Source organism: Schistocerca nitens, chromosome 2, assembly GCF_023898315.1.
Source record: "Schistocerca nitens isolate TAMUIC-IGC-003100 chromosome 2, iqSchNite1.1, whole genome shotgun sequence".
NCBI lineage: Eukaryota > Metazoa > Arthropoda > Insecta > Orthoptera > Acrididae > Schistocerca > Schistocerca nitens.
Window position 1 is genome coordinate 97,187,598 of NC_064615.1, and position 23,902 is coordinate 97,211,499.

Below are 23,902 nucleotides of genomic sequence, written 5' to 3' on the forward strand. Positions count from 1 at the left end.
CTGGAAGCAGCCTAGCTATGAAAACAGCTATGGACACAGAGTACCGTCGAAAACTGCGTGCTGACACAGAACGCTACGTAGTGGGCGGATAGTGCGTGACACGATAACATTTGCACTTCACACGGTCGAAATTCTGTCACACAACTCAAGCAGCTGTTTCAGCATTCACATACACTGGTGTTCAGCACAGCGCATGTTGTAGGTGCCGGATTAAGAAACCTGTTTGAGAATATGGTCCAGATCGGATGCTGCAACTAGCAAGTGCGGCAAGACCTCAGTAGGTGGCGGGGTGCAGACCTGCTTCCATGTGCGGCCTGTTGGTCTAGGGGTATGATTCCTGCTTTGGGTGCAGGAGGTCCCGGGTTCAAATCCCGGACAGGCCCTACTTTTCACTTTCGCGACAACCAAGCACTACGATAAACTGGCGAGTCTCTGAAAGTAAGCCATGCAACAGGACAAACTGCATGTCGGGCCACCGGCCCATCAGACTCTCAGGTGCGTCTTGTGGAAAGCAATCTACGTGCCAGGATTAAGCCGTCTTCGCTTACTTATATCTATACGTAAAGACTGGCACGTACAACGATTCTATTAGTTTCCCAGGAACTAGTACATCGCATGCAAGTTTGTTAAATGCATGCGCATGCAGCACACAAAAGGGTGAGATGTCTTTCCTGCTGGGAGAAACAGCTGAGGTCGTCTTCTCGCAGTTGAATCCCTTACGTCCCGTTATTAATCCTAGTAGCAAAAGCATAAGCATTTGCAGCGTTGCCCATTCACGTGTGGACTGCAATTAACAATTTGCATTACATGATCGTAGCTAAAATTCTGCATATACAATTCCAACTACCGGCTCGTACTCATTTATAGAAACGATCGCAAAACACAGCGTCAGGTTCCACCGAGACTCGAACTCGGATCGCTGGATTCAAAGTCCAGAGTGCTAACCATTACACCATGGAACCGGATGCCTGCAGCGGTCTTCAATTCAGTAGCATCATGTAATTAAGCAGATAAGATGCGATGTTATTACATGTAGCGTCCTCAGGAAGTGTTTGCGTGGCAAATGAACCAACCAAGTAGGCTGGAAGTGGAAGGAGCACCTTCGAATGTAGCGAGAATTCTTGCCAGTATTCGTACATGAAGTGATGTGGAAGGCTCAGGTAATCAAAATCGCGGAACAGCCACTTTCGTATGGTGGATGCTTTGTGCTGGAAGCAGCCTAGCTATGAAAACAGCTATGGACACAGAGTACCGTCGAAAACTGCGTGCTGACACAGAACGCTACGTAGTGGGCGGATAGTGCGTGACACGATAACATTTGCACTTCACACGGTCGAAATTCTGTCACACAACTCAAGCAGCTGTTTCAGCATTCACATACACTGGTGTTCAGCACAGCGCATGTTGTAGGTGCCGGATTAAGAAACCTGTTTGAGAATATGGTCCAGATCGGATGCTGCAACTAGCAAGTGCGGCAAGACCTCAGTAGGTGGCGGGGTGCAGACCTGCTTCCATGTGCGGCCTGTTGGTCTAGGGGTATGATTCCTGCTTTGGGTGCAGGAGGTCCCGGGTTCAAATCCCGGACAGGCCCTACTTTTCACTTTCGCGACAACCAAGCACTACGATAAACTGGCGAGTCTCTGAAAGTAAGCCATGCAACAGGACAAACTGCATGTCGGGCCACCGGCCCATCAGACTCTCAGGTGCGTCTTGTGGAAAGCAATCTACGTGCCAGGATTAAGCCGTCTTCGCTTACTTATATCTATACGTAAAGACTGGCACGTACAACGATTCTATTAGTTTCCCAGGAACTAGTACATCGCATGCAAGTTTGTTAAATGCATGCGCATGCAGCACACAAAAGGGTGAGATGTCTTTCCTGCTGGGAGAAACAGCTGAGGTCGTCTTCTCGCAGTTGAATCCCTTACGTCCCGTTATTAATCCTAGTAGCAAAAGCATAAGCATTTGCAGCGTTGCCCATTCACGTGTGGACTGCAATTAACAATTTGCATTACATGATCGTAGCTAAAATTCTGCATATACAATTCCAACTACCGGCTCGTACTCATTTCTAGAAACGATCGCAAAACACAGCGTCAGGTTCCACCGAGACTCGAACTCGGATCGCTGGATTCAAAGTCCAGAGTGCTAACCATTACACCATGGAACCGGATGCCTGTAGCGGTCTTAAATTCAGTAGCATCATGTAATTAAGCAGATAAGATGCGATGTTATTACATGTAGCGTCCTCAGGAAGTGTTTGCGTGGCAAATGAACCAACCAAGTAGGCTGGAAGTGGAAGGAGCACCTTCGAATGTAGCGAGAATTCTTGCCAGTATTCGTACATGAAGTGATGTCGAAGGCTCAGGTAATCAAAATCGCGGAACAGCCACTTTCGTATGGTGGATGCTTTGTGCTGGAAGCAGCCTAGCTATGAAAACAGCTATGGACACAGAGTACCGTCGAAAACTGCGTGCTGACACAGAACGCTACGTAGTGGGCGGATAGTGCGTGACACGATAACATTTGCACTTCACACGGTCGAAATTCTGTCACACAACTCAAGCAGCTGTTTCAGCATTCACATACACTGGTGTTCAGCACAGCGCATGTTGTAGGTGCCGGATTAAGAAACCTGTTTGAGAATATGGTCCAGATCGGATGCTGCAACTAGCAAGTGCGGCAAGACCTCAGTAGGTGGCGGGGTGCAGACCTGCTTCCATGTGCGGCCTGTTGGTCTAGGGGTATGATTCCTGCTTTGGGTGCAGGAGGTCCCGGGTTCAAATCCCGGACAGGCCCTACTTTTCACTTTCGCGACAACCAAGCACTACGATAAACTGGCGAGTCTCTGAAAGTAAGCCATGCAACAGGACAAACTGCATGTCGGGCCACCGGCCCATCAGACTCTCAGGTGCGTCTTGTGGAAAGCAATCTACGTGCCAGGATTAAGCCGTCTTCGCTTACTTATATCTATACGTAAAGACTGGCACGTACAACGATTCTATTAGTTTCCCAGGAACTAGTACATCGCATGCAAGTTTGTTAAATGCATGCGCATGCAGCACACAAAAGGGTGAGATGTCTTTCCTGCTGGGAGAAACAGCTGAGGTCGTCTTCTCGCAGTTGAATCCCTTACGTCCCGTTATTAATCCTAGTAGCAAAAGCATAAGCATTTGCAGCGTTGCCCATTCACGTGTGGACTGCAATTAACAATTTGCATTACATGATCGTAGCTAAAATTCTGCATATACAATTCCAACTACCGGCTCGTACTCATTTCTAGAAACGATCGCAAAACACAGCGTCAGGTTCCACCGAGACTCGAACTCGGATCGCTGGATTCAAAGTCCAGAGTGCTAACCATTACACCATGGAACCGGATGCCTGCAGCGGTCTTCAATTCAGTAGCATCATGTAATTAAGCAGATAAGATGCGATGTTATTACATGTAGCGTCCTCTGGAAGTGTTTGCGTGGCAAATGAACCAACCAAGTAGGCTGGAAGTGGAAGGAGCACCTTCGAATGTAGCGAGAATTCTTGCCAGTATTCGTACATGAAGTGATGTGGAAGGCTCAGGTAATCAAAATCGCGGAACAGCCACTTTCGTATGGTGGATGCTTTGTGCTGGAAGCAGCCTAGCTATGAAAACAGCTATGGACACAGAGTACCGTCGAAAACTGCGTGCTGACACAGAACGCTACGTAGTGGGCGGATAGTGCGTGACACGATAACATTTGCACTTCACACGGTCGAAATTCTGTCACACAACTCAAGCAGCTGTTTCAGCATTCACATACACTGGTGTTCAGCACAGCGCATGTTGTAGGTGCCGGATTAAGAAACCTGTTTGAGAATATGGTCCAGATCGGATGCTGCAACTAGCAAGTGCGGCAAGACCTCAGTAGGTGGCGGGGTGCAGACCTGCTTCCATGTGCGGCCTGTTGGTCTAGGGGTATGATTCCTGCTTTGGGTGCAGGAGGTCCCGGGTTCAAATCCCGGACAGGCCCTACTTTTCACTTTCGCGACAACCAAGCACTACGATAAACTGGCGAGTCTCTGAAAGTAAGCCATGCAACAGGACAAACTGCATGTCGGGCCACCGGCCCATCAGACTCTCAGGTGCGTCTTGTGGAAAGCAATCTACGTGCCAGGATTAAGCCGTCTTCGCTTACTTATATCTATACGTAAAGACTGGCACGTACAACGATTCTATTAGTTTCCCAGGAACTAGTACATCGCATGCAAGTTTGTTAAATGCATGCGCATGCAGCACACAAAAGGGTGAGATGTCTTTCCTGCTGGGAGAAACAGCTGAGGTCGTCTTCTCGCAGTTGAATCCCTTACGTCCCGTTATTAATCCTAGTAGCAAAAGCATAAGCATTTGCAGCGTTGCCCATTCACGTGTGGACTGCAATTAACAATTTGCATTACATGATCGTAGCTAAAATTCTGCATATACAATTCCAACTACCGGCTCGTACTCATTTCTAGAAACGATCGCAAAACACAGCGTCAGGTTCCACCGAGACTCGAACTCGGATCGCTGGATTCAAAGTCCAGAGTGCTAACCATTACACCATGGAACCGGATGCCTGTAGCGGTCTTAAATTCAGTAGCATCATGTAATTAAGCAGATAAGATGCGATGTTATTACATGTAGCGTCCTCAGGAAGTGTTTGCGTGGCAAATGAACCAACCAAGTAGGCTGGAAGTGGAAGGAGCACCTTCGAATGTAGCGAGAATTCTTGCCAGTATTCGTACATGAAGTGATGTCGAAGGCTCAGGTAATCAAAATCACGGAACAGCCACTTTCGTATGGTGGATGCTTTGTGCTGGAAGCAGCCTAGCTATGAAAACAGCTATGGACACAGAGTACCGTCGAAAACTGCGTGCTGACACAGAACGCTACGTAGTGGGCGGATAGTGCGTGACACGATAACATTTGCACTTCACACGGTCGAAATTCTGTCACACAACTCAAGCAGCTGTTTCAGCATTCACATACACTGGTGTTCAGCACAGCGCATGTTGTAGGTGCCGGATTAAGAAACCTGTTTGAGAATATGGTCCAGATCGGATGCTGCAACTAGCAAGTGCGGCAAGACCTCAGTAGGTGGCGGGGTGCAGACCTGCTTCCATGTGCGGCCTGTTGGTCTAGGGGTATGATTCCTGCTTTGGGTGCAGGAGGTCCCGGGTTCAAATCCCGGACAGGCCCTACTTTTCACTTTCGCGACAACCAAGCACTACGATAAACTGGCGAGTCTCTGAAAGTAAGCCATGCAACAGGACAAACTGCATGTCGGGCCACCGGCCCATCAGACTCTCAGGTGCGTCTTGTGGAAAGCAATCTACGTGCCAGGATTAAGCCGTCTTCGCTTACTTATATCTATACGTAAAGACTGGCACGTACAACGATTCTATTAGTTTCCCAGGAACTAGTACATCGCATGCAAGTTTGTTAAATGCATGCGCATGCAGCACACAAAAGGGTGAGATGTCTTTCCTGCTGGGAGAAACAGCTGAGGTCGTCTTCTCGCAGTTGAATCCCTTACGTCCCGTTATTAATCCTAGTAGCAAAAGCATAAGCATTTGCAGCGTTGCCCATTCACGTGTGGACTGCAATTAACAATTTGCATTACATGATCGTAGCTAAAATTCTGCATATACAATTCCAACTACCGGCTCGTACTCATTTCTAGAAACGATCGCAAAACACAGCGTCAGGTTCCACCGAGACTCGAACTCGGATCGCTGGATTCAAAGTCCAGAGTGCTAACCATTACACCATGGAACCGGATGCCTGTAGCGGTCTTAAATTCAGTAGCATCATGTAATTAAGCAGATAAGATGCGATGTTATTACATGTAGCGTCCTCAGGAAGTGTTTGCGTGGCAAATGAACCAACCAAGTAGGCTGGAAGTGGAAGGAGCACCTTCGAATGTAGCGAGAATTCTTGCCAGTATTCGTACATGAAGTGATGTCGAAGGCTCAGGTAATCAAAATCGCGGAACAGCCACTTTCGTATGGTGGATGCTTTGTGCTGGAAGCAGCCTAGCTATGAAAACAGCTATGGACACAGAGTACCGTCGAAAACTGCGTGCTGACACAGAACGCTACGTAGTGGGCGGATAGTGCGTGACACGATAACATTTGCACTTCACACGGTCGAAATTCTGTCACACAACTCAAGCAGCTGTTTCAGCATTCACATACACTGGTGTTCAGCACAGCGCATGTTGTAGGTGCCGGATTAAGAAACCTGTTTGAGAATATGGTCCAGATCGGATGCTGCAACTAGCAAGTGCGGCAAGACCTCAGTAGGTGGCGGGGTGCAGACCTGCTTCCATGTGCGGCCTGTTGGTCTAGGGGTATGATTCCTGCTTTGGGTGCAGGAGGTCCCGGGTTCAAATCCCGGACAGGCCCTACTTTTCACTTTCGCGACAACCAAGCACTACGATAAACTGGCGAGTCTCTGAAAGTAAGCCATGCAACAGGACAAACTGCATGTCGGGCCACCGGCCCATCAGACTCTCAGGTGCGTCTTGTGGAAAGCAATCTACGTGCCAGGATTAAGCCGTCTTCGCTTACTTATATCTATACGTAAAGACTGGCACGTACAACGATTCTATTAGTTTCCCAGGAACTAGTACATCGCATGCAAGTTTGTTAAATGCATGCGCATGCAGCACACAAAAGGGTGAGATGTCTTTCCTGCTGGGAGAAACAGCTGAGGTCGTCTTCTCGCAGTTGAATCCCTTACGTCCCGTTATTAATCCTAGTAGCAAAAGCATAAGCATTTGCAGCGTTGCCCATTCACGTGTGGACTGCAATTAACAATTTGCATTACATGATCGTAGCTAAAATTCTGCATATACAATTCCAACTACCGGCTCGTACTCATTTCTAGAAACGATCGCAAAACACAGCGTCAGGTTCCACCGAGACTCGAACTCGGATCGCTGGATTCAAAGTCCAGAGTGCTAACCATTACACCATGGAACCGGATGCCTGCAGCGGTCTTCAATTCAGTAGCATCATGTAATTAAGCAGATAAGATGCGATGTTATTACATGTAGCGTCCTCTGGAAGTGTTTGCGTGGCAAATGAACCAACCAAGTAGGCTGGAAGTGGAAGGAGCACCTTCGAATGTAGCGAGAATTCTTGCCAGTATTCGTACATGAAGTGATGTGGAAGGCTCAGGTAATCAAAATCGCGGAACAGCCACTTTCGTATGGTGGATGCTTTGTGCTGGAAGCAGCCTAGCTATGAAAACAGCTATGGACACAGAGTACCGTCGAAAACTGCGTGCTGACACAGAACGCTACGTAGTGGGCGGATAGTGCGTGACACGATAACATTTGCACTTCACACGGTCGAAATTCTGTCACACAACTCAAGCAGCTGTTTCAGCATTCACATACACTGGTGTTCAGCACAGCGCATGTTGTAGGTGCCGGATTAAGAAACCTGTTTGAGAATATGGTCCAGATCGGATGCTGCAACTAGCAAGTGCGGCAAGACCTCAGTAGGTGGCGGGGTGCAGACCTGCTTCCATGTGCGGCCTGTTGGTCTAGGGGTATGATTCCTGCTTTGGGTGCAGGAGGTCCCGGGTTCAAATCCCGGACAGGCCCTACTTTTCACTTTCGCGACAACCAAGCACTACGATAAACTGGCGAGTCTCTGAAAGTAAGCCATGCAACAGGACAAACTGCATGTCGGGCCACCGGCCCATCAGACTCTCAGGTGCGTCTTGTGGAAAGCAATCTACGTGCCAGGATTAAGCCGTCTTCGCTTACTTATATCTATACGTAAAGACTGGCACGTACAACGATTCTATTAGTTTCCCAGGAACTAGTACATCGCATGCAAGTTTGTTAAATGCATGCGCATGCAGCACACAAAAGGGTGAGATGTCTTTCCTGCTGGGAGAAACAGCTGAGGTCGTCTTCTCGCAGTTGAATCCCTTACGTCCCGTTATTAATCCTAGTAGCAAAAGCATAAGCATTTGCAGCGTTGCCCATTCACGTGTGGACTGCAATTAACAATTTGCATTACATGATCGTAGCTAAAATTCTGCATATACAATTCCAACTACCGGCTCGTACTCATTTCTAGAAACGATCGCAAAACACAGCGTCAGGTTCCACCGAGACTCGAACTCGGATCGCTGGATTCAAAGTCCAGAGTGCTAACCATTACACCATGGAACCGGATGCCTGTAGCGGTCTTAAATTCAGTAGCATCATGTAATTAAGCAGATAAGATGCGATGTTATTACATGTAGCGTCCTCAGGAAGTGTTTGCGTGGCAAATGAACCAACCAAGTAGGCTGGAAGTGGAAGGAGCACCTTCGAATGTAGCGAGAATTCTTGCCAGTATTCGTACATGAAGTGATGTCGAAGGCTCAGGTAATCAAAATCGCGGAACAGCCACTTTCGTATGGTGGATGCTTTGTGCTGGAAGCAGCCTAGCTATGAAAACAGCTATGGACACAGAGTACCGTCGAAAACTGCGTGCTGACACAGAACGCTACGTAGTGGGCGGATAGTGCGTGACACGATAACATTTGCACTTCACACGGTCGAAATTCTGTCACACAACTCAAGCAGCTGTTTCAGCATTCACATACACTGGTGTTCAGCACAGCGCATGTTGTAGGTGCCGGATTAAGAAACCTGTTTGAGAATATGGTCCAGATCGGATGCTGCAACTAGCAAGTGCGGCAAGACCTCAGTAGGTGGCGGGGTGCAGACCTGCTTCCATGTGCGGCCTGTTGGTCTAGGGGTATGATTCCTGCTTTGGGTGCAGGAGGTCCCGGGTTCAAATCCCGGACAGGCCCTACTTTTCACTTTCGCGACAACCAAGCACTACGATAAACTGGCGAGTCTCTGAAAGTAAGCCATGCAACAGGACAAACTGCATGTCGGGCCACCGGCCCATCAGACTCTCAGGTGCGTCTTGTGGAAAGCAATCTACGTGCCAGGATTAAGCCGTCTTCGCTTACTTATATCTATACGTAAAGACTGGCACGTACAACGATTCTATTAGTTTCCCAGGAACTAGTACATCGCATGCAAGTTTGTTAAATGCATGCGCATGCAGCACACAAAAGGGTGAGATGTCTTTCCTGCTGGGAGAAACAGCTGAGGTCGTCTTCTCGCAGTTGAATCCCTTACGTCCCGTTATTAATCCTAGTAGCAAAAGCATAAGCATTTGCAGCGTTGCCCATTCACGTGTGGACTGCAATTAACAATTTGCATTACATGATCGTAGCTAAAATTCTGCATATACAATTCCAACTACCGGCTCGTACTCATTTCTAGAAACGATCGCAAAACACAGCGTCAGGTTCCACCGAGACTCGAACTCGGATCGCTGGATTCAAAGTCCAGAGTGCTAACCATTACACCATGGAACCGGATGCCTGCAGCGGTCTTCAATTCAGTAGCATCATGTAATTAAGCAGATAAGATGCGATGTTATTACATGTAGCGTCCTCTGGAAGTGTTTGCGTGGCAAATGAACCAACCAAGTAGGCTGGAAGTGGAAGGAGCACCTTCGAATGTAGCGAGAATTCTTGCCAGTATTCGTACATGAAGTGATGTGGAAGGCTCAGGTAATCAAAATCGCGGAACAGCCACTTTCGTATGGTGGATGCTTTGTGCTGGAAGCAGCCTAGCTATGAAAACAGCTATGGACACAGAGTACCGTCGAAAACTGCGTGCTGACACAGAACGCTACGTAGTGGGCGGATAGTGCGTGACACGATAACATTTGCACTTCACACGGTCGAAATTCTGTCACACAACTCAAGCAGCTGTTTCAGCATTCACATACACTGGTGTTCAGCACAGCGCATGTTGTAGGTGCCGGATTAAGAAACCTGTTTGAGAATATGGTCCAGATCGGATGCTGCAACTAGCAAGTGCGGCAAGACCTCAGTAGGTGGCGGGGTGCAGACCTGCTTCCATGTGCGGCCTGTTGGTCTAGGGGTATGATTCCTGCTTTGGGTGCAGGAGGTCCCGGGTTCAAATCCCGGACAGGCCCTACTTTTCACTTTCGCGACAACCAAGCACTACGATAAACTGGCGAGTCTCTGAAAGTAAGCCATGCAACAGGACAAACTGCATGTCGGGCCACCGGCCCATCAGACTCTCAGGTGCGTCTTGTGGAAAGCAATCTACGTGCCAGGATTAAGCCGTCTTCGCTTACTTATATCTATACGTAAAGACTGGCACGTACAACGATTCTATTAGTTTCCCAGGAACTAGTACATCGCATGCAAGTTTGTTAAATGCATGCGCATGCAGCACACAAAAGGGTGAGATGTCTTTCCTGCTGGGAGAAACAGCTGAGGTCGTCTTCTCGCAGTTGAATCCCTTACGTCCCGTTATTAATCCTAGTAGCAAAAGCATAAGCATTTGCAGCGTTGCCCATTCACGTGTGGACTGCAATTAACAATTTGCATTACATGATCGTAGCTAAAATTCTGCATATACAATTCCAACTACCGGCTCGTACTCATTTATAGAAACGATCGCAAAACACAGCGTCAGGTTCCACCGAGACTCGAACTCGGATCGCTGGATTCAAAGTCCAGAGTGCTAACCATTACACCATGGAACCGGATGCCTGTAGCGGTCTTAAATTCAGTAGCATCATGTAATTAAGCAGATAAGATGCGATGTTATTACATGTAGCGTCCTCAGGAAGTGTTTGCGTGGCAAATGAACCAACCAAGTAGGCTGGAAGTGGAAGGAGCACCTTCGAATGTAGCGAGAATTCTTGCCAGTATTCGTACATGAAGTGATGTCGAAGGCTCAGGTAATCAAAATCGCGGAACAGCCACTTTCGTATGGTGGATGCTTTGTGCTGGAAGCAGCCTAGCTATGAAAACAGCTATGGACACAGAGTACCGTCGAAAACTGCGTGCTGACACAGAACGCTACGTAGTGGGCGGATAGTGCGTGACACGATAACATTTGCACTTCACACGGTCGAAATTCTGTCACACAACTCAAGCAGCTGTTTCAGCATTCACATACACTGGTGTTCAGCACAGCGCATGTTGTAGGTGCCGGATTAAGAAACCTGTTTGAGAATATGGTCCAGATCGGATGCTGCAACTAGCAAGTGCGGCAAGACCTCAGTAGGTGGCGGGGTGCAGACCTGCTTCCATGTGCGGCCTGTTGGTCTAGGGGTATGATTCCTGCTTTGGGTGCAGGAGGTCCCGGGTTCAAATCCCGGACAGGCCCTACTTTTCACTTTCGCGACAACCAAGCACTACGATAAACTGGCGAGTCTCTGAAAGTAAGCCATGCAACAGGACAAACTGCATGTCGGGCCACCGGCCCATCAGACTCTCAGGTGCGTCTTGTGGAAAGCAATCTACGTGCCAGGATTAAGCCGTCTTCGCTTACTTATATCTATACGTAAAGACTGGCACGTACAACGATTCTATTAGTTTCCCAGGAACTAGTACATCGCATGCAAGTTTGTTAAATGCATGCGCATGCAGCACACAAAAGGGTGAGATGTCTTTCCTGCTGGGAGAAACAGCTGAGGTCGTCTTCTCGCAGTTGAATCCCTTACGTCCCGTTATTAATCCTAGTAGCAAAAGCATAAGCATTTGCAGCGTTGCCCATTCACGTGTGGACTGCAATTAACAATTTGCATTACATGATCGTAGCTAAAATTCTGCATATACAATTCCAACTACCGGCTCGTACTCATTTCTAGAAACGATCGCAAAACACAGCGTCAGGTTCCACCGAGACTCGAACTCGGATCGCTGGATTCAAAGTCCAGAGTGCTAACCATTACACCATGGAACCGGATGCCTGCAGCGGTCTTCAATTCAGTAGCATCATGTAATTAAGCAGATAAGATGCGATGTTATTACATGTAGCGTCCTCTGGAAGTGTTTGCGTGGCAAATGAACCAACCAAGTAGGCTGGAAGTGGAAGGAGCACCTTCGAATGTAGCGAGAATTCTTGCCAGTATTCGTACATGAAGTGATGTGGAAGGCTCAGGTAATCAAAATCGCGGAACAGCCACTTTCGTATGGTGGATGCTTTGTGCTGGAAGCAGCCTAGCTATGAAAACAGCTATGGACACAGAGTACCGTCGAAAACTGCGTGCTGACACAGAACGCTACGTAGTGGGCGGATAGTGCGTGACACGATAACATTTGCACTTCACACGGTCGAAATTCTGTCACACAACTCAAGCAGCTGTTTCAGCATTCACATACACTGGTGTTCAGCACAGCGCATGTTGTAGGTGCCGGATTAAGAAACCTGTTTGAGAATATGGTCCAGATCGGATGCTGCAACTAGCAAGTGCGGCAAGACCTCAGTAGGTGGCGGGGTGCAGACCTGCTTCCATGTGCGGCCTGTTGGTCTAGGGGTATGATTCCTGCTTTGGGTGCAGGAGGTCCCGGGTTCAAATCCCGGACAGGCCCTACTTTTCACTTTCGCGACAACCAAGCACTACGATAAACTGGCGAGTCTCTGAAAGTAAGCCATGCAACAGGACAAACTGCATGTCGGGCCACCGGCCCATCAGACTCTCAGGTGCGTCTTGTGGAAAGCAATCTACGTGCCAGGATTAAGCCGTCTTCGCTTACTTATATCTATACGTAAAGACTGGCACGTACAACGATTCTATTAGTTTCCCAGGAACTAGTACATCGCATGCAAGTTTGTTAAATGCATGCGCATGCAGCACACAAAAGGGTGAGATGTCTTTCCTGCTGGGAGAAACAGCTGAGGTCGTCTTCTCGCAGTTGAATCCCTTACGTCCCGTTATTAATCCTAGTAGCAAAAGCATAAGCATTTGCAGCGTTGCCCATTCACGTGTGGACTGCAATTAACAATTTGCATTACATGATCGTAGCTAAAATTCTGCATATACAATTCCAACTACCGGCTCGTACTCATTTCTAGAAACGATCGCAAAACACAGCGTCAGGTTCCACCGAGACTCGAACTCGGATCGCTGGATTCAAAGTCCAGAGTGCTAACCATTACACCATGGAACCGGATGCCTGTAGCGGTCTTAAATTCAGTAGCATCATGTAATTAAGCAGATAAGATGCGATGTTATTACATGTAGCGTCCTCAGGAAGTGTTTGCGTGGCAAATGAACCAACCAAGTAGGCTGGAAGTGGAAGGAGCACCTTCGAATGTAGCGAGAATTCTTGCCAGTATTCGTACATGAAGTGATGTCGAAGGCTCAGGTAATCAAAATCGCGGAACAGCCACTTTCGTATGGTGGATGCTTTGTGCTGGAAGCAGCCTAGCTATGAAAACAGCTATGGACACAGAGTACCGTCGAAAACTGCGTGCTGACACAGAACGCTACGTAGTGGGCGGATAGTGCGTGACACGATAACATTTGCACTTCACACGGTCGAAATTCTGTCACACAACTCAAGCAGCTGTTTCAGCATTCACATACACTGGTGTTCAGCACAGCGCATGTTGTAGGTGCCGGATTAAGAAACCTGTTTGAGAATATGGTCCAGATCGGATGCTGCAACTAGCAAGTGCGGCAAGACCTCAGTAGGTGGCGGGGTGCAGACCTGCTTCCATGTGCGGCCTGTTGGTCTAGGGGTATGATTCCTGCTTTGGGTGCAGGAGGTCCCGGGTTCAAATCCCGGACAGGCCCTACTTTTCACTTTCGCGACAACCAAGCACTACGATAAACTGGCGAGTCTCTGAAAGTAAGCCATGCAACAGGACAAACTGCATGTCGGGCCACCGGCCCATCAGACTCTCAGGTGCGTCTTGTGGAAAGCAATCTACGTGCCAGGATTAAGCCGTCTTCGCTTACTTATATCTATACGTAAAGACTGGCACGTACAACGATTCTATTAGTTTCCCAGGAACTAGTACATCGCATGCAAGTTTGTTAAATGCATGCGCATGCAGCACACAAAAGGGTGAGATGTCTTTCCTGCTGGGAGAAACAGCTGAGGTCGTCTTCTCGCAGTTGAATCCCTTACGTCCCGTTATTAATCCTAGTAGCAAAAGCATAAGCATTTGCAGCGTTGCCCATTCACGTGTGGACTGCAATTAACAATTTGCATTACATGATCGTAGCTAAAATTCTGCATATACAATTCCAACTACCGGCTCGTACTCATTTCTAGAAACGATCGCAAAACACAGCGTCAGGTTCCACCGAGACTCGAACTCGGATCGCTGGATTCAAAGTCCAGAGTGCTAACCATTACACCATGGAACCGGATGCCTGCAGCGGTCTTCAATTCAGTAGCATCATGTAATTAAGCAGATAAGATGCGATGTTATTACATGTAGCGTCCTCTGGAAGTGTTTGCGTGGCAAATGAACCAACCAAGTAGGCTGGAAGTGGAAGGAGCACCTTCGAATGTAGCGAGAATTCTTGCCAGTATTCGTACATGAAGTGATGTGGAAGGCTCAGGTAATCAAAATCGCGGAACAGCCACTTTCGTATGGTGGATGCTTTGTGCTGGAAGCAGCCTAGCTATGAAAACAGCTATGGACACAGAGTACCGTCGAAAACTGCGTGCTGACACAGAACGCTACGTAGTGGGCGGATAGTGCGTGACACGATAACATTTGCACTTCACACGGTCGAAATTCTGTCACACAACTCAAGCAGCTGTTTCAGCATTCACATACACTGGTGTTCAGCACAGCGCATGTTGTAGGTGCCGGATTAAGAAACCTGTTTGAGAATATGGTCCAGATCGGATGCTGCAACTAGCAAGTGCGGCAAGACCTCAGTAGGTGGCGGGGTGCAGACCTGCTTCCATGTGCGGCCTGTTGGTCTAGGGGTATGATTCCTGCTTTGGGTGCAGGAGGTCCCGGGTTCAAATCCCGGACAGGCCCTACTTTTCACTTTCGCGACAACCAAGCACTACGATAAACTGGCGAGTCTCTGAAAGTAAGCCATGCAACAGGACAAACTGCATGTCGGGCCACCGGCCCATCAGACTCTCAGGTGCGTCTTGTGGAAAGCAATCTACGTGCCAGGATTAAGCCGTCTTCGCTTACTTATATCTATACGTAAAGACTGGCACGTACAACGATTCTATTAGTTTCCCAGGAACTAGTACATCGCATGCAAGTTTGTTAAATGCATGCGCATGCAGCACACAAAAGGGTGAGATGTCTTTCCTGCTGGGAGAAACAGCTGAGGTCGTCTTCTCGCAGTTGAATCCCTTACGTCCCGTTATTAATCCTAGTAGCAAAAGCATAAGCATTTGCAGCGTTGCCCATTCACGTGTGGACTGCAATTAACAATTTGCATTACATGATCGTAGCTAAAATTCTGCATATACAATTCCAACTACCGGCTCGTACTCATTTATAGAAACGATCGCAAAACACAGCGTCAGGTTCCACCGAGACTCGAACTCGGATCGCTGGATTCAAAGTCCAGAGTGCTAACCATTACACCATGGAACCGGATGCCTGTAGCGGTCTTAAATTCAGTAGCATCATGTAATTAAGCAGATAAGATGCGATGTTATTACATGTAGCGTCCTCAGGAAGTGTTTGCGTGGCAAATGAACCAACCAAGTAGGCTGGAAGTGGAAGGAGCACCTTCGAATGTAGCGAGAATTCTTGCCAGTATTCGTACATGAAGTGATGTCGAAGGCTCAGGTAATCAAAATCGCGGAACAGCCACTTTCGTATGGTGGATGCTTTGTGCTGGAAGCAGCCTAGCTATGAAAACAGCTATGGACACAGAGTACCGTCGAAAACTGCGTGCTGACACAGAACGCTACGTAGTGGGCGGATAGTGCGTGACACGATAACATTTGCACTTCACACGGTCGAAATTCTGTCACACAACTCAAGCAGCTGTTTCAGCATTCACATACACTGGTGTTCAGCACAGCGCATGTTGTAGGTGCCGGATTAAGAAACCTGTTTGAGAATATGGTCCAGATCGGATGCTGCAACTAGCAAGTGCGGCAAGACCTCAGTAGGTGGCGGGGTGCAGACCTGCTTCCATGTGCGGCCTGTTGGTCTAGGGGTATGATTCCTGCTTTGGGTGCAGGAGGTCCCGGGTTCAAATCCCGGACAGGCCCTACTTTTCACTTTCGCGACAACCAAGCACTACGATAAACTGGCGAGTCTCTGAAAGTAAGCCATGCAACAGGACAAACTGCATGTCGGGCCACCGGCCCATCAGACTCTCAGGTGCGTCTTGTGGAAAGCAATCTACGTGCCAGGATTAAGCCGTCTTCGCTTACTTATATCTATACGTAAAGACTGGCACGTACAACGATTCTATTAGTTTCCCAGGAACTAGTACATCGCATGCAAGTTTGTTAAATGCATGCGCATGCAGCACACAAAAGGGTGAGATGTCTTTCCTGCTGGGAGAAACAGCTGAGGTCGTCTTCTCGCAGTTGAATCCCTTACGTCCCGTTATTAATCCTAGTAGCAAAAGCATAAGCATTTGCAGCGTTGCCCATTCACGTGTGGACTGCAATTAACAATTTGCATTACATGATCGTAGCTAAAATTCTGCATATACAATTCCAACTACCGGCTCGTACTCATTTCTAGAAACGATCGCAAAACACAGCGTCAGGTTCCACCGAGACTCGAACTCGGATCGCTGGATTCAAAGTCCAGAGTGCTAACCATTACACCATGGAACCGGATGCCTGCAGCGGTCTTCAATTCAGTAGCATCATGTAATTAAGCAGATAAGATGCGATGTTATTACATGTAGCGTCCTCTGGAAGTGTTTGCGTGGCAAATGAACCAACCAAGTAGGCTGGAAGTGGAAGGAGCACCTTCGAATGTAGCGAGAATTCTTGCCAGTATTCGTACATGAAGTGATGTGGAAGGCTCAGGTAATCAAAATCGCGGAACAGCCACTTTCGTATGGTGGATGCTTTGTGCTGGAAGCAGCCTAGCTATGAAAACAGCTATGGACACAGAGTACCGTCGAAAACTGCGTGCTGACACAGAACGCTACGTAGTGGGCGGATAGTGCGTGACACGATAACATTTGCACTTCACACGGTCGAAATTCTGTCACACAACTCAAGCAGCTGTTTCAGCATTCACATACACTGGTGTTCAGCACAGCGCATGTTGTAGGTGCCGGATTAAGAAACCTGTTTGAGAATATGGTCCAGATCGGATGCTGCAACTAGCAAGTGCGGCAAGACCTCAGTAGGTGGCGGGGTGCAGACCTGCTTCCATGTGCGGCCTGTTGGTCTAGGGGTATGATTCCTGCTTTGGGTGCAGGAGGTCCCGGGTTCAAATCCCGGACAGGCCCTACTTTTCACTTTCGCGACAACCAAGCACTACGATAAACTGGCGAGTCTCTGAAAGTAAGCCATGCAACAGGACAAACTGCATGTCGGGCCACCGGCCCATCAGACTCTCAGGTGCGTCTTGTGGAAAGCAATCTACGTGCCAGGATTAAGCCGTCTTCGCTTACTTATATCTATACGTAAAGACTGGCACGTACAACGATTCTATTAGTTTCCCAGGAACTAGTACATCGCATGCAAGTTTGTTAAATGCATGCGCATGCAGCACACAAAAGGGTGAGATGTCTTTCCTGCTGGGAGAAACAGCTGAGGTCGTCTTCTCGCAGTTGAATCCCTTACGTCCCGTTATTAATCCTAGTAGCAAAAGCATAAGCATTTGCAGCGTTGCCCATTCACGTGTGGACTGCAATTAACAATTTGCATTACATGATCGTAGCTAAAATTCTGCATATACAATTCCAACTACCGGCTCGTACTCATTTCTAGAAACGATCGCAAAACACAGCGTCAGGTTCCACCGAGACTCGAACTCGGATCGCTGGATTCAAAGTCCAGAGTGCTAACCATTACACCATGGAACCGGATGCCTGTAGCGGTCTTCAATTCAGTAGCATCATGTAATTAAGCAGATAAGATGCGATGTTATTACATGTAGCGTCCTCAGGAAGTGTTTGCGTGGCAAATGAACCAACCAAGTAGGCTGGAAGTGGAAGGAGCACCTTCGAATGTAGCGAGAATTCTTGCCAGTATTCGTACATGAAGTGATGTCGAAGGCTCAGGTAATCAAAATCGCGGAACAGCCACTTTCGTATGGTGGATGCTTTGTGCTGGAAGCAGCCTAGCTATGAAAACAGCTATGGACACAGAGTACCGTCGAAAACTGCGTGCTGACACAGAACGCTACGTAGTGGGCGGATAGTGCGTGACACGATAACATTTGCACTTCACACGGTCGAAATTCTGTCACACAACTCAAGCAGCTGTTTCAGCATTCACATACACTGGTGTTCAGCACAGCGCATGTTGTAGGTGCCGGATTAAGAAACCTGTTTGAGAATATGGTCCAGATCGGATGCTGCAACTAGCAAGTGCGGCAAGACCTCAGTAGGTGGCGGGGTGCAGACCTGCTTCCATGTGCGGCCTGTTGGTCTAGGGGTATGATTCCTGCTTTGGGTGCAGGAGGTCCCGGGTTCAAATCCCGGACAGGCCCTACTTTTCACTTTCGCGACAACCAAGCACTACGATAAACTGGCGAGTCTCTGAAAGTAAGCCATGCAACAGGACAAACTGCATGTCGGGCCACCGGCCCATCAGACTCTCAGGTGCGTCTTGTGGAAAGCAATCTACGTGCCAGGATTAAGCCGTCTTCGCTTACTTATATCTATACGTAAAGACTGGCACGTACAACGATTCTATTAGTTTCCCAGGAACTAGTACATCGCATGCAAGTTTGTTAAATGCATGCGCATGCAGCACACAAAAGGGTGAGATGTCTTTCCTGCTGGGAGAAACAGCTGAGGTCGTCTTCTCGCAGTTGAATCCCTTACGTCCCGTTATTAATCCTAGTAGCAAAAGCATAAGCATTTGCAGCGTTGCCCATTCACGTGTGGACTGCAATTAACAATTTGCATTACATGATCGTAGCTAAAATTCTGCATATACAATTCCAACTACCGGCTCGTACTCATTTCTAGAAACGATCGCAAAACACAGCGTCAGGTTCCACCGAGACTCGAACTCGGATCGCTGGATTCAAAGTCCAGAGTGCTAACCATTACACCATGGAACCGGATGCCTGCAGCGGTCTTAAATTCAGTAGCATCATGTAATTAAGCAGATAAGATGCGATGTTATTACATGTAGCGTCCTCTGGAAGTGTTTGCGTGGCAAATGAACCAACCAAGTAGGCTGGAAGTGGAAGGAGCACCTTCGAATGTAGCGAGAATTCTTGCCAGTATTCGTACATGAAGTGATGTGGAAGGCTCAGGTAATCAAAATCGCGGAACAGCCACTTTCGTATGGTGGATGCTTTGTGCTGGAAGCAGCCTAGCTATGAAAACAGCTATGGACACAGAGTACCGTCGAAAACTGCGTGCTGACACAGAACGCTACGTAGTGGGCGGATAGTGCGTGACACGATAACATTTGCACTTCACACGGTCGAAATTCTGTCACACAACTCAAGCAGCTGTTTCAGCATTCACATACACTGGTGTTCAGCACAGCGCATGTTGTAGGTGCCGGATTAAGAAACCTGTTTGAGAATATGGTCCAGATCGGATGCTGCAACTAGCAAGTGCGGCAAGACCTCAGTAGGTGGCGGGGTGCAGACCTGCTTCCATGTGCGGCCTGTTGGTCTAGGGGTATGATTCCTGCTTTGGGTGCAGGAGGTCCCGGGTTCAAATCCCGGACAGGCCCTACTTTTCACTTTCGCGACAACCAAGCACTACGATAAACTGGCGAGTCTCTGAAAGTAAGCCATGCAACAGGACAAACTGCATGTCGGGCCACCGGCCCATCAGACTCTCAGGTGCGTCTTGTGGAAAGCAATCTACGTGCCAGGATTAAGCCGTCTTCGCTTACTTATATCTATACGTAAAGACTGGCACGTACAACGATTCTATTAGTTTCCCAGGAACTAGTACATCGCATGCAAGTTTGTTAAATGCATGCGCATGCAGCACACAAAAGGGTGAGATGTCTTTCCTGCTGGGAGAAACAGCTGAGGTCGTCTTCTCGCAGTTGAATCCCTTACGTCCCGTTATTAATCCTAGTAGCAAAAGCATAAGCATTTGCAGCGTTGCCCATTCACGTGTGGACTGCAATTAACAATTTGCATTACATGATCGTAGCTAAAATTCTGCATATACAATTCCAACTACCGGCTCGTACTCATTTCTAGAAACGATCGCAAAACACAGCGTCAGGTTCCACCGAGACTCGAACTCGGATCGCTGGATTCAAAGTCCAGAGTGCTAACCATTACACCATGGAACCGGATGCCTGCAGCGGTCTTCAATTCAGTAGCATCATGTAATTAAGCAGATAAGATGCGATGTTATTACATGTAGCGTCCTCTGGAAGTGTTTGCGTGGCAAATGAACCAACCAAGTAGGCTGGAAGTGGAAGGAGCACCTTCGAATGTAGCGAGAATTCTTGCCAGTATTCGTACATGAAGTGATGTGGAAGGCTCAGGTAATCAAAATCGCGGAACAGCCACTTTCGTATGGTGGATGCTTTGTGCTGGAAGCAGCCTAGCTATGAAAACAGCTATGGACACAGAGTACCGTCGAAAACTGCGTGCTGACACAGAACGCTACGTAGTGGGCGGATAGTGCGTGACACGATAACATTTGCACTTCACACGGTCGAAATTCTGTCACACAACTCAAGCAGCTGTTTCAGCATTCACATACACTGGTGTTCAGCACAGCGCATGTTGTAGGTGCCGGATTAAGAAACCTGTTTGAGAATATGGTCCAGATCGGATGCTGCAACTAGCAAGTGCGGCAAGACCTCAGTAGGTGGCGGGGTGCAGACCTGCTTCCATGTGCGGCCTGTTGGTCTAGGGGTATGATTCCTGCTTTGGGTGCAGGAGGTCCCGGGTTCAAATCCCGGACAGGCCCTACTTTTCACTTTCGCGACAACCAAGCACTACGATAAACTGGCGAGTCTCTGAAAGTAAGCCATGCAACAGGACAAACTGCATGTCGGGCCACCGGCCCATCAGACTCTCAGGTGCGTCTTGTGGAAAGCAATCTACGTGCCAGGATTAAGCCGTCTTCGCTTACTTATATCTATACGTAAAGACTGGCACGTACAACGATTCTATTAGTTTCCCAGGAACTAGTACATCGCATGCAAGTTTGTTAAATGCATGCGCATGCAGCACACAAAAGGGTGAGATGTCTTTCCTGCTGGGAGAAACAGCTGAGGTCGTCTTCTCGCAGTTGAATCCCTTACGTCCCGTTATTAATCCTAGTAGCAAAAGCATAAGCATTTGCAGCGTTGCCCATTCACGTGTGGACTGCAATTAACAATTTGCATTACATGATCGTAGCTAAAATTCTGCATATACAATTCCAACTACCGGCTCGTACTCATTTCTAGAAACGATCGCAAAACACAGCGTCAGGTTCCACCGAGACTCGAACTCGGATCGCTGGATTCAAAGTCCAGAGTGCTAACCATTACACCATGGAACCGGATGCCTGTAGCGGTCTTAAATTCAGTAGCATCATGTAATTAAGCAGATAAGATGCGATGTTATTACATGTAGCGTCCTCAGGAAGTGTTTGCGTGGCAAATGAACCAACCAAGTAGGCTGGAAGTGGAAGGAGCACCTTCGAATGTAGCGAGAATTCTTGCCAGTATTCGTACATGAAGTGATGTCGAAGGCTCAGGTAATCAAAATCGCGGAACAGCCACTTTCGTATGGTGGATGCTTTGTGCTGGAAGCAGCCTAGCTATGAAAACAGCTATGGACACAGAGTACCGTCGAAAACTGCGTGCTGACACAGAACGCTACGTAGTGGGCGGATAGTGCGTGACACGATAACATTTGCACTTCACACGGTCGAAATTCTGTCACACAACTCAAGCAGCTGTTTCAGCATTCACATACACTGGTGTTCAGCACAGCGCATGTTGTAGGTGCCGGATTAAGAAACCTGTTTGAGAATATGGTCCAGATCGGATGCTGCAACTAGCAAGTGCGGCAAGACCTCAGTAGGTGGCGGGGTGCAGACCTGCTTCCATGTGCGGCCTGTTGGTCTAGGGGTATGATTCCTGCTTTGGGTGCAGGAGGTCCCGGGTTCAAATCCCGGACAGGCCCTACTTTTCACTTTCGCGACAACCAAGCACTACGATAAACTGGCGAGTCTCTGAAAGTAAGCCATGCAACAGGACAAACTGCATGTCGGGCCACCGGCCCATCAGACTCTCAGGTGCGTCTTGTGGAAAGCAATCTACGTGCCAGGATTAAGCCGTCTTCGCTTACTTATATCTATACGTAAAGACTGGCACGTACAACGATTCTATTAGTTTCCCAGGAACTAGTACATCGCATGCAAGTTTGTTAAATGCATGCGCATGCAGCACACAAAAGGGTGAGATGTCTTTCCTGCTGGGAGAAACAGCTGAGGTCGTCTTCTCGCAGTTGAATCCCTTACGTCCCGTTATTAATCCTAGTAGCAAAAGCATAAGCATTTGCAGCGTTGCCCATTCACGTGTGGACTGCAATTAACAATTTGCATTACATGATCGTAGCTAAAATTCTGCATATACAATTCCAACTACCGGCTCGTACTCATTTCTAGAAACGATCGCAAAACACAGCGTCAGGTTCCACCGAGACTCGAACTCGGATCGCTGGATTCAAAGTCCAGAGTGCTAACCATTACACCATGGAACCGAATGCCTGCAGCGGTCTTCAATTCAGTAGCATCATGTAATTAAGCAGATAAGATGCGATGTTATTACATGTAGCGTCCTCAGGAAGTGTTTGCGTGGCAAATGAACCAACCAAGTAGGCTGGAAGTGGAAGGAGCACCTTCGAATGTAGCGAGAATTCTTGCCAGTATTCGTACATGAAGTGATGTCGAAGGCTCAGGTAATCAAAATCGCGGAACAGCCACTTTCGTATGGTGGATGCTTTGTGCTGGAAGCAGCCTAGCTATGAAAACAGCTATGGACACAGAGTACCGTCGAAAACTGCGTGCTGACACAGAACGCTACGTAGTGGGCGGATAGTGCGTGACACGATAACATTTGCACTTCACACGGTCGAAATTCTGTCACACAACTCAAGCAGCTGTTTCAGCATTCACATACACTGGTGTTCAGCACAGCGCATGTTGTAGGTGCCGGATTAAGAAACCTGTTTGAGAATATGGTCCAGATCGGATGCTGCAACTAGCAAGTGCGGCAAGACCTCAGTAGGTGGCGGGGTGCAGACCTGCTTCCATGTGCGGCCTGTTGGTCTAGGGGTATGATTCCTGCTTTGGGTGCAGGAGGTCCCGGGTTCAAATCCCGGACAGGCCCTACTTTTCACTTTCGCGACAACCAAGCACTACGATAAACTGGCGAGTCTCTGAAAGTAAGCTCACGTGAATGGGCAACGCTGCAAATGCTTATGTTTTTTTTTTTTTTTTTTTTTTTTTTTTTGTGATATGTTACAATACAGCATCACCGGTCTATTGCGGTCTAACTGTGTTGGTGAGACAGTAAATTTCCACAGGGCAGTGACTGCGTCACTGCAATTCACTTTGGAGGTGTGGCGGTGGGACTTGTAGTCCCGTACCACCCTCTGACGGTGATTTTACTACATGAGTCAGGCAGAAAAATTTAGCCTAACATGGGCAGGTATGATTGGCAAGTATTGGACGTAGAATGGGGGCTAGTCCCGCCAAAGGATGCGTCCGTGGTGGGCGTGCCAGACCTATCGTTAGCCATGGTCGGAATCCGTTTCCTCTAGGATGGTTAGGGGAACCGGATGTCGATGCCAGCGGCGTGGAAGTGTGGTCCCAACGTGGCGTAACCCATGGACAGTGTCCCGCAAGGCATCCACTTTCTCATAGAGCCGCCGCGCGTTGTTGCGTATGGTCGTCT

General features: G+C 48.2%; 39 non-coding genes across 39 annotated transcripts; 20 read left to right on the top strand and 19 right to left on the bottom strand.

Annotated features, from left to right (window-relative positions):
* Positions 1-311: 311 nt before the first annotated feature.
* On the top strand, positions 312-383 carry Trnap-ugg (transfer RNA proline (anticodon UGG)). The gene has a single exon. It is a non-coding gene; the product is annotated as a tRNA-Pro (tRNA).
* A 507-nt stretch (positions 384-890) lies between these two features.
* Trnaq-uug (transfer RNA glutamine (anticodon UUG)) lies at positions 891-962 on the bottom strand. The gene has a single exon. It is a non-coding gene; the product is annotated as a tRNA-Gln (tRNA).
* Positions 963-1,519: 557 nt separating this feature from the next.
* Positions 1,520-1,591, top strand: Trnap-ugg (transfer RNA proline (anticodon UGG)). The gene has a single exon. It is a non-coding gene; the product is annotated as a tRNA-Pro (tRNA).
* A 507-nt stretch (positions 1,592-2,098) lies between these two features.
* Trnaq-uug (transfer RNA glutamine (anticodon UUG)) lies at positions 2,099-2,170 on the bottom strand. The gene has a single exon. It is a non-coding gene; the product is annotated as a tRNA-Gln (tRNA).
* Positions 2,171-2,727: 557 nt separating this feature from the next.
* On the top strand, positions 2,728-2,799 carry Trnap-ugg (transfer RNA proline (anticodon UGG)). Its single transcript has one exon. It is a non-coding gene; the product is annotated as a tRNA-Pro (tRNA).
* A 507-nt stretch (positions 2,800-3,306) lies between these two features.
* On the bottom strand, positions 3,307-3,378 carry Trnaq-uug (transfer RNA glutamine (anticodon UUG)). The gene has a single exon. It is a non-coding gene; the product is annotated as a tRNA-Gln (tRNA).
* A 557-nt stretch (positions 3,379-3,935) lies between these two features.
* Positions 3,936-4,007, top strand: Trnap-ugg (transfer RNA proline (anticodon UGG)). Its single transcript has one exon. It is a non-coding gene; the product is annotated as a tRNA-Pro (tRNA).
* Positions 4,008-4,514: 507 nt separating this feature from the next.
* Positions 4,515-4,586, bottom strand: Trnaq-uug (transfer RNA glutamine (anticodon UUG)). The gene has a single exon. It is a non-coding gene; the product is annotated as a tRNA-Gln (tRNA).
* Positions 4,587-5,143: 557 nt separating this feature from the next.
* Positions 5,144-5,215, top strand: Trnap-ugg (transfer RNA proline (anticodon UGG)). The gene has a single exon. It is a non-coding gene; the product is annotated as a tRNA-Pro (tRNA).
* Positions 5,216-5,722: 507 nt separating this feature from the next.
* Trnaq-uug (transfer RNA glutamine (anticodon UUG)) lies at positions 5,723-5,794 on the bottom strand. The gene has a single exon. It is a non-coding gene; the product is annotated as a tRNA-Gln (tRNA).
* Positions 5,795-6,351: 557 nt separating this feature from the next.
* On the top strand, positions 6,352-6,423 carry Trnap-ugg (transfer RNA proline (anticodon UGG)). Its single transcript has one exon. It is a non-coding gene; the product is annotated as a tRNA-Pro (tRNA).
* A 507-nt stretch (positions 6,424-6,930) lies between these two features.
* Positions 6,931-7,002, bottom strand: Trnaq-uug (transfer RNA glutamine (anticodon UUG)). The gene has a single exon. It is a non-coding gene; the product is annotated as a tRNA-Gln (tRNA).
* A 557-nt stretch (positions 7,003-7,559) lies between these two features.
* Trnap-ugg (transfer RNA proline (anticodon UGG)) lies at positions 7,560-7,631 on the top strand. Its single transcript has one exon. It is a non-coding gene; the product is annotated as a tRNA-Pro (tRNA).
* A 507-nt stretch (positions 7,632-8,138) lies between these two features.
* On the bottom strand, positions 8,139-8,210 carry Trnaq-uug (transfer RNA glutamine (anticodon UUG)). Its single transcript has one exon. It is a non-coding gene; the product is annotated as a tRNA-Gln (tRNA).
* Positions 8,211-8,767: 557 nt separating this feature from the next.
* Trnap-ugg (transfer RNA proline (anticodon UGG)) lies at positions 8,768-8,839 on the top strand. Its single transcript has one exon. It is a non-coding gene; the product is annotated as a tRNA-Pro (tRNA).
* A 507-nt stretch (positions 8,840-9,346) lies between these two features.
* Positions 9,347-9,418, bottom strand: Trnaq-uug (transfer RNA glutamine (anticodon UUG)). Its single transcript has one exon. It is a non-coding gene; the product is annotated as a tRNA-Gln (tRNA).
* Positions 9,419-9,975: 557 nt separating this feature from the next.
* Positions 9,976-10,047, top strand: Trnap-ugg (transfer RNA proline (anticodon UGG)). The gene has a single exon. It is a non-coding gene; the product is annotated as a tRNA-Pro (tRNA).
* A 507-nt stretch (positions 10,048-10,554) lies between these two features.
* Trnaq-uug (transfer RNA glutamine (anticodon UUG)) lies at positions 10,555-10,626 on the bottom strand. Its single transcript has one exon. It is a non-coding gene; the product is annotated as a tRNA-Gln (tRNA).
* Positions 10,627-11,183: 557 nt separating this feature from the next.
* Positions 11,184-11,255, top strand: Trnap-ugg (transfer RNA proline (anticodon UGG)). The gene has a single exon. It is a non-coding gene; the product is annotated as a tRNA-Pro (tRNA).
* Positions 11,256-11,762: 507 nt separating this feature from the next.
* Trnaq-uug (transfer RNA glutamine (anticodon UUG)) lies at positions 11,763-11,834 on the bottom strand. Its single transcript has one exon. It is a non-coding gene; the product is annotated as a tRNA-Gln (tRNA).
* A 557-nt stretch (positions 11,835-12,391) lies between these two features.
* On the top strand, positions 12,392-12,463 carry Trnap-ugg (transfer RNA proline (anticodon UGG)). The gene has a single exon. It is a non-coding gene; the product is annotated as a tRNA-Pro (tRNA).
* A 507-nt stretch (positions 12,464-12,970) lies between these two features.
* Trnaq-uug (transfer RNA glutamine (anticodon UUG)) lies at positions 12,971-13,042 on the bottom strand. The gene has a single exon. It is a non-coding gene; the product is annotated as a tRNA-Gln (tRNA).
* A 557-nt stretch (positions 13,043-13,599) lies between these two features.
* On the top strand, positions 13,600-13,671 carry Trnap-ugg (transfer RNA proline (anticodon UGG)). The gene has a single exon. It is a non-coding gene; the product is annotated as a tRNA-Pro (tRNA).
* Positions 13,672-14,178: 507 nt separating this feature from the next.
* On the bottom strand, positions 14,179-14,250 carry Trnaq-uug (transfer RNA glutamine (anticodon UUG)). The gene has a single exon. It is a non-coding gene; the product is annotated as a tRNA-Gln (tRNA).
* A 557-nt stretch (positions 14,251-14,807) lies between these two features.
* Trnap-ugg (transfer RNA proline (anticodon UGG)) lies at positions 14,808-14,879 on the top strand. The gene has a single exon. It is a non-coding gene; the product is annotated as a tRNA-Pro (tRNA).
* Positions 14,880-15,386: 507 nt separating this feature from the next.
* Trnaq-uug (transfer RNA glutamine (anticodon UUG)) lies at positions 15,387-15,458 on the bottom strand. The gene has a single exon. It is a non-coding gene; the product is annotated as a tRNA-Gln (tRNA).
* A 557-nt stretch (positions 15,459-16,015) lies between these two features.
* Positions 16,016-16,087, top strand: Trnap-ugg (transfer RNA proline (anticodon UGG)). The gene has a single exon. It is a non-coding gene; the product is annotated as a tRNA-Pro (tRNA).
* A 507-nt stretch (positions 16,088-16,594) lies between these two features.
* On the bottom strand, positions 16,595-16,666 carry Trnaq-uug (transfer RNA glutamine (anticodon UUG)). Its single transcript has one exon. It is a non-coding gene; the product is annotated as a tRNA-Gln (tRNA).
* A 557-nt stretch (positions 16,667-17,223) lies between these two features.
* Trnap-ugg (transfer RNA proline (anticodon UGG)) lies at positions 17,224-17,295 on the top strand. Its single transcript has one exon. It is a non-coding gene; the product is annotated as a tRNA-Pro (tRNA).
* A 507-nt stretch (positions 17,296-17,802) lies between these two features.
* On the bottom strand, positions 17,803-17,874 carry Trnaq-uug (transfer RNA glutamine (anticodon UUG)). The gene has a single exon. It is a non-coding gene; the product is annotated as a tRNA-Gln (tRNA).
* Positions 17,875-18,431: 557 nt separating this feature from the next.
* On the top strand, positions 18,432-18,503 carry Trnap-ugg (transfer RNA proline (anticodon UGG)). The gene has a single exon. It is a non-coding gene; the product is annotated as a tRNA-Pro (tRNA).
* A 507-nt stretch (positions 18,504-19,010) lies between these two features.
* Positions 19,011-19,082, bottom strand: Trnaq-uug (transfer RNA glutamine (anticodon UUG)). The gene has a single exon. It is a non-coding gene; the product is annotated as a tRNA-Gln (tRNA).
* A 557-nt stretch (positions 19,083-19,639) lies between these two features.
* Positions 19,640-19,711, top strand: Trnap-ugg (transfer RNA proline (anticodon UGG)). Its single transcript has one exon. It is a non-coding gene; the product is annotated as a tRNA-Pro (tRNA).
* Positions 19,712-20,218: 507 nt separating this feature from the next.
* Positions 20,219-20,290, bottom strand: Trnaq-uug (transfer RNA glutamine (anticodon UUG)). Its single transcript has one exon. It is a non-coding gene; the product is annotated as a tRNA-Gln (tRNA).
* A 557-nt stretch (positions 20,291-20,847) lies between these two features.
* On the top strand, positions 20,848-20,919 carry Trnap-ugg (transfer RNA proline (anticodon UGG)). Its single transcript has one exon. It is a non-coding gene; the product is annotated as a tRNA-Pro (tRNA).
* A 507-nt stretch (positions 20,920-21,426) lies between these two features.
* Trnaq-uug (transfer RNA glutamine (anticodon UUG)) lies at positions 21,427-21,498 on the bottom strand. Its single transcript has one exon. It is a non-coding gene; the product is annotated as a tRNA-Gln (tRNA).
* Positions 21,499-22,055: 557 nt separating this feature from the next.
* Positions 22,056-22,127, top strand: Trnap-ugg (transfer RNA proline (anticodon UGG)). Its single transcript has one exon. It is a non-coding gene; the product is annotated as a tRNA-Pro (tRNA).
* A 507-nt stretch (positions 22,128-22,634) lies between these two features.
* On the bottom strand, positions 22,635-22,706 carry Trnaq-uug (transfer RNA glutamine (anticodon UUG)). Its single transcript has one exon. It is a non-coding gene; the product is annotated as a tRNA-Gln (tRNA).
* A 557-nt stretch (positions 22,707-23,263) lies between these two features.
* Trnap-ugg (transfer RNA proline (anticodon UGG)) lies at positions 23,264-23,335 on the top strand. Its single transcript has one exon. It is a non-coding gene; the product is annotated as a tRNA-Pro (tRNA).
* Positions 23,336-23,902: the final 567 nt, after the last annotated feature.